General features: G+C 39.9%; 1 long non-coding RNA gene across 1 annotated transcript; it reads left to right on the top strand.

Annotated features, from left to right (window-relative positions):
• The first annotated feature begins 432 nt into the window (after window positions 1-432).
• LOC113952009 lies at window positions 433-10986 on the top strand. The gene is made up of 4 exons (XR_003529348.1): window positions 433-524; window positions 3021-3144; window positions 5528-5712; window positions 8734-10986. It is a non-coding gene; the product is annotated as an uncharacterized LOC113952009 (long non-coding RNA).
• The last annotated feature ends 1809 nt before the right edge of the window (window positions 10987-12795 follow it).

Here is a 12795-nt window from a genome sequence, read left to right as displayed (position 1 = left end):
TATGGCAAGCGTATGACGTGGTGGTGAAGCCGCGCGCTGAAGACGAAAAGCGGCGGAGGGCGGGAGGCAGCAGCGCTGAAGCTCCTGAGCTTTGGAGCCCCCAAAAATGGCGAGATGTCCTCCTGTGTCTCTCGGTGTCCCCGGCGGTCCCTCCATCTGTCCGCCCAGCCGCCGCTTACCGCCGTTTCTCTGCCTTCCTCCTTCCCGGCCGCCGCACTCTGATTGGCCGCCGGCGTGAGGAGCGCGTTGCTCCCATTGGCTTGGCTCTTCGCGCGCCTCCGCAAAGTCGGGGGCTGATTGGTCGGCGCCACGGCGGCTCCCGGCGCTGTCCAGTTGCTAAGGGCAGCCGCACGCTGATTGGCTGAGCACCGAAAGCCCGGGAAGGCACCTCCCTGCCAGGGGGCGGGGTGTGCGGGGGCGTGCGGCGCGCTGATTGGCCCCGGGCGGAAACGGCAGGGGAGCGACCGAGGTGATATAAAGGGCGGCGCGGCGCGTGCGTCTGCGGTGTGGCGGCGGCGGGCAAGGTACGGAGGAGGTGGCAGAGCTTTAATCAGTCAGTTAGCAAATGTAATTAATTAGTAACGTTAATAAGTTACCGTCGCTCGTGGGGTTGACTGTGATACTCATTAAGGCGTTAGTTGGCGCCGCGGAGGGTTTTGAGGCGGCTTGGGGGCTTAGTCGGGGAAATCCGAAGGGGTTTGGAGCCTGTTTCGAGCCCATGTAGTGACTTAATTCGTTGCCTTGATTTAATCCATTTAGGGAATAATTTAAATACTTAATCGATTAATTAGTTTTAATCGCGGCTGTTTGGGGGAGATTTGAGTCTTTTGAGGGGTTTCAGGTGTTTTCTGAGGGGGTTTAGGGCTAAAAACGCCTTTTAAACCCCGGTTTTCCTCAAGTTAAGGCGAATTGCCTCAAATTTTTTCAATTACGGGCAACTTTTACCTCAGGTTCTTTAATTCTGATTAAATTTGTTCCATTTAAATGCGGGTTTAGGGCTTTTTTGTCCCATTTTGGAGCCAAATTTCTCTTTTAAATGCTTTAACTGAATTTCCACCCTAATTAGTTGAAATGCAGTTATTAGCATTTGGGGGTTTTTTTTTGTGCTTTCTTGAGGCGTTTCAGTGCCCAAAGCACCTTTACCCCACGTTTTTTTAATACCACTGCTTTAATTTATTAATATTAATTCAACATTTATTTAATTTGGGAGGATTTCTATGGGGGTTTGAGGTTTTTTGGAGGCATTTCTGAGGTCTTTCAAGGGCAAAATCGCCTTTTCATCCTCCCCTTTCTTAAATAACTTCAATATTCTAATTTATTTCTATTTATTCCATCTGAGTCAGTTTTATTTAAATTCCGGGGCTTTCTGAGGTGTTTTTGTGGCATTTTGGGTCTTTCCTGAGGCATTTTGGTGCCCAAAACACTTTTTAACCCTTTCTTAAATATCACCTTAATTTTTTCCTATTTATTCCTATTTATTCACACTTAGAGGAGAGAGGGATATTCATATTTACTCAGGGCATTTTAATTCCAAAATCACTTTCCAATCCCCCCTTTTTAAAGTATAACTTAAATATCACCTTACTTACTCATATTTAGTCAAATATAGTTAATTTTATTTGAATTTTGAGGGGGTTTGAATGGATTTTGTGTCTTTTTTGTGGCATTTAGGATGAAAATCACCTTTTCACCCTCTACTTTTGCTCAATAATTTATATATTCCCTTTATTACTCAAGTTTAGTCAATTATAGTCAATTTTATTACATCAGGGTTTTGAGGTGTTTTTGGAGCCTTTTGAGGGTTTCTTGGTCTTTTTTGAGGCATTTTAGAACCAAAATCGCCTTTTCACCCCACCCTGTCTTTAAACAATTTAAATATTTATATTTATCCAAATTTAGGATTCCAGCAAATGAGTCGCAAGTTCTTTTGTGTGTGTGTGTGCATGAAAGTCTGTGAAAGTCTGACTTCTTTATTATTGTAGTGGAATTAAAGTATAAACATACCAAAATTTGCAATAACCCAAATGGCTAGAGCTTTCAGAGTCAAGATAAGAAAAAAACCCCCAAGAATAAAAACCACTAAAAAAAGTGCAGCAGTAATCAACACAAATCCTATTGGGCTAAAGAAATCCCTCAACAGCTCTGGAAAAACTATAATGCCAGACTAAACCAGCTGTTGCAGGGTGGATGTAAAACATACTAATTACTCCAAGTATAAAAATACATTTGTTGCCACTGTCTTCTGAATAATCTAATTTTGGACAAATATCGTACTATTATTTTGGAAGACCAAACTAAAAGTTAAGCAAAAATTTGTGTTTTGTGGATTTTCTTTAAAATTCTCACACAGGGGATGAGTAGTCTTTTAAATAATGAGTGGAAAAGAACCAAATTTTCCTTATGTTTGATCAGTATGTTAAAGATAAGAACATTGCCAGACTGTCAAGAAAATACACACGAAGTTATTATGAATAAATGGTTTCATGGATGACATAACAAGAGGGAATATTTCTTTTTAAAACCTGTAACTAAATTACATGCATAGATCAAAATAGATGAGAAAAGTACCTGCAAGGCCAACCTTGCAGTTGCCACAAGGGTGCAGCGGGGAAGCAGAGAGCACAGATCCTACAGGAATGATGGCAAGGGAAGGCCAGAAAGAGAAGGCATGTTCCAGCACTGTCTCCCTGGTTAGGGATGCCTGGCCAGCACCACTGCTTATTTGTAGCAGATCCCTTGTGTCCTTTGACAGAGAAAAGAGCACTGCTTTTGGATTTGCCATTCACTACATTTCTGCTGCAGATTCAGTCGAATGTAGAGTCTTATATCTTATTATACCATGGCAGTTAAATGCATTAGAATTTTGAGGGCCTGTGTGCGTGTGTGTAGCTGTTTGAGTGCTTTCTGCTGTGATACCATACCAGCCAATCTGAGTGGATTTGGATGAAACAATGAGTATTTCTCTATGTTATCATGCTGGTCCAGGTTTAAACTCATCCTAACTCAGTACTCTGGCTCAGGTGGAGAGCAAACCAACTGCCTCATGACAGTCATCTTCAGTTTGGTAGTGGTTTGTGGCCCAAGAAAGGATTTTCCCACTGACTGAGCTGAAGTAAGAGGGAGGGGCCTGTCCTGAAGCTTATAGTAAGTGAAAAAGCCTCCAGGTGATCTCCATGAAAATGATAGCAGGTTTAGCAGCCAAGGATGACGATGCAATTAACTGATATTGAGTAAAGAGGACTAGCAAAATAGTTCCAGTTCTCTGCTCTGAAATGAAATGTCATACTAATATAGGGCAGCTGGGTAAAGGATCACATTCAGTGTCTAATGACCTATGTCCTGCTTGTCAATACAGTACTTGTTCAAGTAGTAGCTCTGCTTCCTTTGTTGGTTGCAGCTGCTGTGTAGTGCTCACATTGTTGCAGTGATAGCACAACCTTTCAAATTCCCATCATTCCTGGTTTTCTGCTTAGGATTTTTCAGCCCCTTATCCAAATGACTTTGGTAATGATTTGGTTGTTTAGTTGGTGAATTTTTGTGGCTGATTTTATCAAGTTTTTGGATGCATTTTTTATATTCTACACCAGGCTGATGTTAGTAGCCCTTTGTGTAGCAGAGCCTCTATATTCTGGGCTGAAAAACTATTGTATTTAGCAGTACCTTCTTCTGGAGCACAGTTTTCACCTGGCTCACTAATAAACCTCTGAAAGCCTAAACTGTCAAAAACACTCACAGACTTTGAGTTCCAAGGAGGGGACATGCCAGCTCTCATTCTCAGAAGGGTCAAACTCAAAGTACCTCCATTCATAGTCACCTTCAGTCACCCCTATAGGTAGGGTCTGAATCCATTTTCAACATGAGATTGTCACCTGCAGGAGGTTTGTATTTCCTTTATTTTTTTTAACCAAAATTGTATCAGAAAGCATAATACTTTTCAGTTTTGAGACACTGGATTTGTTACACTACACTATAGACCCTCTGCATTTCTTCAACCAGACCTGTACAGTAATTCCCTGATTTTATCAGTTGCACCACTCATATGGTCACCCTCACAAATTAGGCAGCCTGAATAGCTGAAAATCTTAAAAAGTTGCTGTGGAAATGTGAAATGGGAGCTGATTCCTTTCTTCCCTCTTAATGCCTTGAGTATTTTAAGGCAACATCTACTTGTCTGGAAGAAGTAGCTTTAAAGTGATCAATTTTACCTGTAAATATTATACAGATGAAATCCCAGAAAAGAGTCTTGATAATAGTGGAAGAAATGAAGGTGGTATAAAAAGAAAGCCACGAAGATTATCTGAATGCTGGAAAAAAAGCCCTGCTGTGAAGGACAGAGTGAATGCAATTCGCTAAGCTTATCAAAAAAGAGTTTGAAAGGTAACTTGATTGTAGCAGAGAAGTACTAACACACAGAGAACATACCATGTATTAAAAGGCTTTTTAACCTCAGGGAAGAGAATATAAGCAAAAACAAGAAAGGCCCTCTGGGCAAAGGTCCCTCCCTGGCATCCCCGAGGCAGGGATCCCTAAGAGTCCGGTGGGCAGCTTCAGGCTGTGCTGGCCAGCTTGGCACTGGGCGACCTGCCTGTAAGCAGGGCTGGGTCCTTTGCTTGGCGTTGGCCTTTTGCCATCGCGCTCCTGTGGCTGCCCGGAGAGAGGGGGAACAGCCCTGTAAGGAGGGCGAGAGTCCCCGCCTCCGCGCCCGAGGGCGGAAAGGGAGCTCTCCCGACCCCCAGCTGAAACTGTAAGCAGGGCAGGGCTTTTTCCCTTGGCATCTTTGGTGCCTGCTGGCGGCCCTTGGCCAGAGTGACCCCCTGTAGTCGGGGTGTGTCACAGCCTGTGTCCCTTGCCCCTCAGCCCTCGTTCCCAAGGACGGAGTGAAGCCCAATATTGGCCGTGTGGGCACCGCGACCCACCTGTTGGCAGGGCCTGGGCCTGCGCTGCGGGGCTGCCTGTCCTGCTGGTGATGTTCCAGCCTGGGCCCCCATCCTGATATTTTCCAATGGGGAAGCTTAGGCCGTGATATTCTGAGAAGATATAAGACAATCAGACTCTAAAAGAAAGGCAGTGAAAGCTACCAAGGGAGGTGAATTTTTGTTGTATTACAAAAGGGTGTGCTAGTTATTATGGGAAGAAATTCAGGTTATTAAAAAAAAAAAAAAGATATCAGGAAAAAATATTCTGAGACCAAAATACACTACAGTCCAGAGACATCTTCCAAAGGGAATCTTGGAAGCAGAAAAGCCTTGTAGTTTCAAAAGCGGATTTGACAAAGCAATAGAATAGGTCCTGCATTTTTAAGCTGGCTAGCAGAGATTTTTTCCAGCTGTAGCTTCTATGTGTCTGTGTTCCCTACCTTCTCTTTCCCCAACAGATGTTCTACTCCTCATTAAATAAGGAAGTATCAGCACCCTTTACTGGCTGTTCCTGAGTTTTCACTTGTAATTTAACCCCAGATTTAAAGTACTGCTGCACTGCTTTGCATCTATTCCACTGAAATAAATTCTGTGTGTTTTTTCCCTTTGAGGTACTGTTCCTGCCTGTGGCTCAGCAAAGGAGGGGAAGGAAAAAATGCTACCTGCGGTTTAACAGTTCTGTGAATGAAAAACTTACTTTTAATGCACAGCTTGCAACCTGGTAGGACTCAAAACAAGGTGTATTTTATTAATTCTGTTTAATATCACACACTGAAGTTTGAGGCACCAATGGCAGGTGATTGATTATTGTAAAAGTAGTTCCCATATCTCTAATTTCTTTACAATCTTTCTTTGTACATTGTCAGATTTAGATGCAATTCCCCCTCAAACATTAGGCTGGAGTCATTCTTCATCTTCCAGGGTTAACTAATCCATCATTAGGCCCATGCAGATCCACATGAAATGTTTGCTTTTAAAGCCAAGCTTTCTTACATCAGGTTTTGACATTTTATTCACTTGGACAAGCTGATTAATGGTGTCAGCATTGTTCATTTGCTTTGCAGTGTGTACTGAGCAGATGTTCTACTGGCTTGTTGCCTCACGCCGAGCATGAAGAGGTAAATCCTGTGAGACCTTGCTTTTGTTAGCAGGTCAGTTACCAAAAGGTCAAATAACGTCCCTTGGTCTGTTTTATACATAAATATGATATTGATTAATTTTAGATATTTTGATTCAGTTATTCTGGGAGGGGCTTTCTATTAGAAGTACAGGGCCAAAACCTGACATGTCAGACTAGGCGAAACATCTGTTGACTGTAAGGATATTTTCTTCTGTGAGGGTTTCCAGGTTGAAGCAGTTGTGAGTTGCTCTTAATTATAGCTTGCTTTTTTTCTCTCAGGAGGCATGCAGGCAAGGCCTGTAGGGAGACCTAATGTCTTTTCATCAAGCCAATGGGATGTAAAAAAAGAATGTTTCAGGCACACAAATCCCTCTTTAGGTATGAAATGGAAACCACAAACTTCATGCTCAATACAGAATGAGAAGGGAACTTCAGAAATTTACCCACTGAAGTAGGACTACAGCTAGTAGAAGAGAATCAAGTGCATTTATATAAATTTCAGAAATAAGACTTTGCCACAAATTTCGAGTCAGATTTCCCAAAGCTCAGGAAGTATTCCGAACCAGAGTTTTTGGGCTCTTGTCACATAATTTACAAAATGGAGGCTGTAAGCCTACATTGTCTGTTGCCCTGGGACAAAGATTTTGAATATTCTACTCTCACAGAGAGAAACAGAATTATTACCTTTCTACCTTCTGAAAATCCAATGGAATTATTAATTTTATTTAATTAACGAATGTATTAATTTTATATGTATATATGTACAATTGTTAATATATCAATTTGTTAATTCCCATGTGGGGTGTCTGTTGCTTTTTTTCCCTCCAAATTCTTTCTCCATCCTAGCCAGAAAGAAGAAAGAAATTTGAAAACATATACATTAATCCCACACAGGTTAAACTTAATCTATTTCAGTGGATTCAAAATATGAATATTCACAATTTTATCAGGTCTTATAGCCATCTGTAAGGCTTAAGGCCTGGATCCCAACTGAATCTCTATTAATACTCGGTATTAAACCTTAAAAAGAGGTTTTATAAAATAATTTTTAGTATTTGTAGTATTTAAATACCAGAAGTATTATATTATCATTTTTATGTAAACTACTTCAGTTAGAATGACACAATTATATTGAGACAATTCTGCTGGTCTGGAAAACCTCTTCCTTTATAACTGTTCTTGTCCCACAAGTTCCTAGGAGCTTGGTTATTTAGCTTAAGCTGAAGAGAATGGATTCAGCTCTGGAGGTCCACAGTTCACTGTCTGCTTTTGAAGGGCATGATTAATATTTAATTCAATATTTCATTCACATCTCTAAAAAGACTAACATAACTATAGTCTGTATTAAGTATATTTCCCGATAATTACATGTAGGTTGTTTATATTTCTTTACCTAAGCATAGATACCCTAGCTGCTTGCATGTTATTAAAATAAGTCTGTCTTAATAACCAATACGTTGTAAGCCTGTTGCTTTAAACTATTGAGAGTTTATATGCACTAAAAGTAACAAGGCTTTTACTTATTGAACACCTTTAATATCCTCTGTATCTTTCCCTGTGTAAGCTGAGTCTCAGTTGTGACATAAAGTGGTTTCTAACCGAAATTGCCTTCCAGTTCACTGCACCCTTCCCCTTGAATGAGAATTTGCAAGCGAGAAAGCTACTGAAAGGTCAATGAATAGAGAGAAGAAGCCCCCTGACCAGAATGACGACTGTCCCTTCTGCCACTTCGTTACTGACTCCCTTGCTGTCTCCATGTATTCATTTGCATAACAGAGGTGATCATCTGGCCTTCATTTCGGTGAATTGAATGTAAATCACTACTGAAACATAAAATACATCCAAGAGGACACTCTGCACACTGGCATAAAAATGAAGGGGCTGGTGCTGCCTAGGGATACCTGAGGTGACAAAAGAAAAACATCAGTGTACTGATTGATTCTCGTTGTGACAACTTGCATGAGAGGCTACAGGAGGTTTTCATGGTCTTGGTGAAAGAAGTGCTTCTTTTAGTTTACCTCCTTTCTCCCACTGCTGTAAAATTGTTTAAGAGACTGGACCTCATACCTCAGTATATAACTTGCCACCAAAGCCATGCCCACTTTTGACACCCTCTTGGAGTGGACTCCCAACAGGAAGATTTCTGCTTACACTGAGATATAATCGTGTACTTAGTGGCCACCAAACCTAATGAAAAGACTCTCCTGATCTGCAGCATCTCACTGATCCATTTTGCTTAAAATATATTTCCAGTTTCTCTGGAAAGAAACTATTTTCCTTCTCAGGAAGCAGCTGCAGGATTTATCCCTAATATTTAGAAATAAACCAAAAAGTACAGACTACGCTCCTACTCAACCTTTTTAACAAGGATTCTCTACCTTTTGTTTTTGCTAGAGCAGGCTAGGCTGCCGTGCCTCTCTCTCATTTAAAAGAACTACTGGACATACACACTCATTCCAGTACTTCCCAGGAAAATGGCACATCTGTGTTGCTGTGCCTTGTCCCAGTCACCCTGTCCATTACTGCTCTAACCTCCTAATGTTCAATATGGTAACTCTTTCCCTTTAAGTTTGCCCATAAGATATGATTTAGTGAACCTTTTCCTTCCCATCTGCTGCAACTGGCTGTCCAAATTCTTCATGAGTCTCTCCAAATCAGTGTACACTAACATTTGTATAACTCATACCTCATTCACAGGAGAGACTGGCACTGCTGAGATTGCAATTCATCCAGCAACTCACATCTTTCTCGTGAAGTCTTGTCTGAGGAATACTGGGGCATGTGTCAGCAGAGAAGCTGTGGTGTTGCACTTCAACAGGAGTGTATGTCATTTGTGCCTCATATGTCTGAAAATGGAAAGGGGTTAGGGAACTGAGTATTGCCAGTCACAAAGTTCAAAAAAACTGCTAGGGCTGAAAATGCTGTTTTACAAAGGTGTGGGGTCAGGGAGTGCAAGTCTTTCTTCTGTTTTTTGTTTTCTGGTTGATTTGGGGCATCTTTTAAAATTATTTCAACAACCATGAGGGCCAGAAACTTAGTGTTTTGTAACATCTTTTATGTCTCTCTCTTTTTTTTTTTTTTAGTTTGTATTTTGATTCTTGAAACTCTTCATAAAGCCTGAATTTCATATAGAATAGCGTAATTTCTTCTTTAAATTTGATGATATGCTCTCATTTTCATGTATGTATTAGCAAAGTGTAATATTTCTTTTAAAGCTTTTAATCTTTTCAGGCTTCCTTCCATTTAAAATTATAGTTCTCTGCTATGTCAATTAAATGCTACACCAATTTTCTTGAAGTTGAGTAATTTTTGCCTTCAGTTTTACCTCTGAATTTCATCAGCACCAGTTAGGGCTGTCCATCAGCAGCACATTACTTAAACCTGTACAAAAGATATCCAGCTTTTTATCATTAATCTGGTATTTCTAGAATATATTTCTACATTTCAATTCTTCTCTTTTCACTACAATTCATTTTACTCATCACTAATGTGGTTGCAGCTCAACTCAGCTCAGTTTGCTTTGCTGGGACTACATTTAATCAGGAAAAAAATTCAGGCTTGTCTCCAATTTCTTTATCTGGAGGAGAAAGAGCTGATATCAGCATGTTCATACCCTGATTAACAGTTTTAAGAACAGACAAAGTATAAACACTTGAAATAAATTAATTTATTTGCTAAGGAAATTACCAATCTCATCTGCATCTATTTCTGAAACAGAAGATTTGTTTGAAGTTCTTCCTTTTGGACCTTAGCTTCCAGACATTGTCTTCCCAAATCCCAGGTTGTAACATCATAATCTCCCCTCAAGGTTCTGTTTACATCTGAGGCTCCCCTGCAGACAGCATTAGGTACAAACACATTAGAACTTAACATTAAGTTGTTCTCTGACATTGATGCGTGGACATAGTATTTCTCTTTAGATGGATAGAGAGGCCTGAAATGTGTGACACTTAATTCCTCTCTTTCACCTTCGTAAGGACAAAAGAAAGGGTGCTGTTAATTATTTTCCTAATTTCATAAATATGATCTGGTCTCCACATGTAAAAAGAGAGCTTCATCAAAAATTTTTCTAGTTAGCACTGGTCAATTAGATTGGAAGCAGAAATCAGTGTAAATCAAATCATGACTTAACCTGTTACAGTGACTAAAGTAATTCAGAGGCAAGAACAAATAAGGGTGCAGGCAGAGAAGATGTCTAGAACATTATAGGTAAGATACAGAATTTGGAGGAGGTGCACATCATGAAAGGTTGTTTCAGCTTGGGCTTTGCATAAAAGAAGAAAAGCTAAAAGAGAAAACTTAAATCCTGACAAAAATGCAAAATATTGAAGAGAAGGCAAAGAACAATACATTAACCATAAAACAGAGATAAAATGTATGGAAATAACTGAAGCAGCAGACTCATGATTCCTGATGCATCAAAATAGATACAGACTTAAGTCTGTATTCCGACAGAAGTTAAAGCCATGGTTAAAATTTTGCCTGTGTTTATGTGTTTAATTAATCCTATAGTAATCATAGTCTCCTCCTTCAGCTTTCACTGAGCCGTAGGATTCACTGCATCCTGGGAATTTAGATTGCTCAATACTTCAAAATACTGCTTTTATTTAAGTGTACCAAGCCCACAGTTACGAGATACAATTTGTCTTTAATGTTTTTCTAACAGTTTTTTACTTGAAGGATCTTAGTAGTACTGGGCATTGATCCAATAAACATGAACTTGTTCAAAGGTAGAAGACAGTATATGAGATCCTCCCTAATATTTTCCTTCTTTATTTTTCCCTGTTTAAATAAGCAAAAAATAGCTTAATTTTTTCCCCAGCATCCGTGAATTGTTTCACATATATAATGCAGTCAAACTGTAAAAGAAAATTGCTCTTGGAATTTATGCTACCATTTCCCCCTGATAATGAGTTTAAAAAGTAAAATTAACAGATTTTCTTACCAAAATAACCCAGAAATAAATGTTAAATGTTTATTCTCTTTTAAAAACAGAAACCACCCAGCAACCAAATAACTCTGGAGTGTCAAATAAATGTGCTTTATGTACAGTCATGAGGCTCCTATCTGAAGTGAATTAAAAATTTATCTTAGGTCAGTGTATCATGGTGGTTTTGTAAATGTGTTTCTGAGGACAAGACTAACTACACCCATTGATGTGAATAATATACAATCAATACTCATTTTCCTTTCTAAAATAATGAATTCAAATCCATCTGCAACTAGGACTGTTGTTATTCTTAAAAAAGAAAATCAGCATAACAGGCAATTAAAACTGGAACAAAGAAAAAAGAAAGAGAGGAGGAGTAGAAGGATTTTTACTGAAAGCTATTACAAAAAGCAGAATTCCCAAATGAGATGAAAAAGAGTAGCCAAGAGCAACAAAAGATAGATCTTAAGGTCTAGCTCCTGCAGTCTTTTAGTACTACACATTTAGCTCATGCCACAGAGCAAGCTGCAGGATTCTGAAGTGTTTGCAAGATCAGACACCAACCATTCAGCTTGGCTGTAGGTTAGTAGTAACAACAGTTACTAAAATAACATTTGAAACACCATGTAAACTCCTGAAGTTCCAGAGATGTTTCCATTCTCGAGAACTAGTGATAGCTTAAATTACTCACAATTTTTCATGTATTTTCTTTAGATTTTTAATTTAAAATACTATGGAACCATTTATTAAAACGTGTTTTCCAAGAAGCAGAAGGAAGAACTATAACTTTTTCAATAACAATTTCTGTTTAATTCAAATACTTTTAATAATTAAAAATAATAAGAGAAGGGTGGGGGTTTGTTCGAGTGTTGTTGTAGCTGTTATATTATAAAGCTGTATTTCAGTGAGTAATCCCTTTAAATACTCTGAAGCCTGGACAAATTTAGAGATGGCATATTTTTTCCATGGCACATTTTAAACACACCTGCTGAGCTGGGTTCATGGGCAGGACACTGGGTCTATCTACTCTCAGGTAAAACACCTACCTACCCACAGGGCTTAAAGATTTTGTTTAATATTAAATGATCCTTTTAGAGTGGCATCAAGACATCCCTGTGTTATAGTGAAGAAGTCTGCATGTTCAGTATATCTGCTGGATAGTTCACTGAGTCCAGGAGCATTTAAACCAGCACAGCTTCACAAGAACATAGGAGGAACTGTGAGCAACCTAGTCCTGTGTTTGACCACTCTCATGGTATTTTTCCCCCCTTTTATCTAGAATATGGAATTTACCATGTTGCAACTTGTGTCTGTTGGCTCTTGTGCCATCATCGTGCACCTCTGAGAAGAGGCTACTTCCATTTTCCAGTCCTGTCCTGCAGTCAGGAAGCTGTAAGCAGCAACAAGATCTCCTTTTAGCATTCTCTTCTCCAAGATGAAAATATCCAGCTGTCTCAGCATCTTCATGTGCATTGTGTTCTGCAACCTCTGGCTGTTTTGGAGGCCTTTTGATTGACTCTGTCCCATGTGTCAATATTGTTCTGTACTGGAGGGCGCCCAAAACTGGTCACAGTACTCAGATGAAGTCTCACGAAAAATCACTTCCCTGGCCCTCTTGTTAATACAGTTCAAGACGCTGTTGGCTGCCTTTGCTGCGAGGGCACACTGCTGACTCATATTTGAATTGTCCACTAGGACATCCAAGTTTAATTGTGCAGAGTTGCTTCCAAACAGCTCCCAGCCTGTACTGTTGCATGGGGCTTTTGCTTCCCAGATGCAGGACCTTGGGATTGTTCTTGTGGAGCTCCCTCTGAATAGCAGCCCTGCCC

This window comes from Corapipo altera, unplaced genomic scaffold, assembly GCF_003945725.1.
Source record: "Corapipo altera isolate COAL_440 unplaced genomic scaffold, ASM394572v1 61, whole genome shotgun sequence".
Classification (NCBI taxonomy): Eukaryota; Metazoa; Chordata; class Aves; order Passeriformes; family Pipridae; genus Corapipo; species Corapipo altera.
Note: the sequence above shows the minus strand (reverse complement) of the source record. Positions and strands in the feature narration are given on the sequence as shown.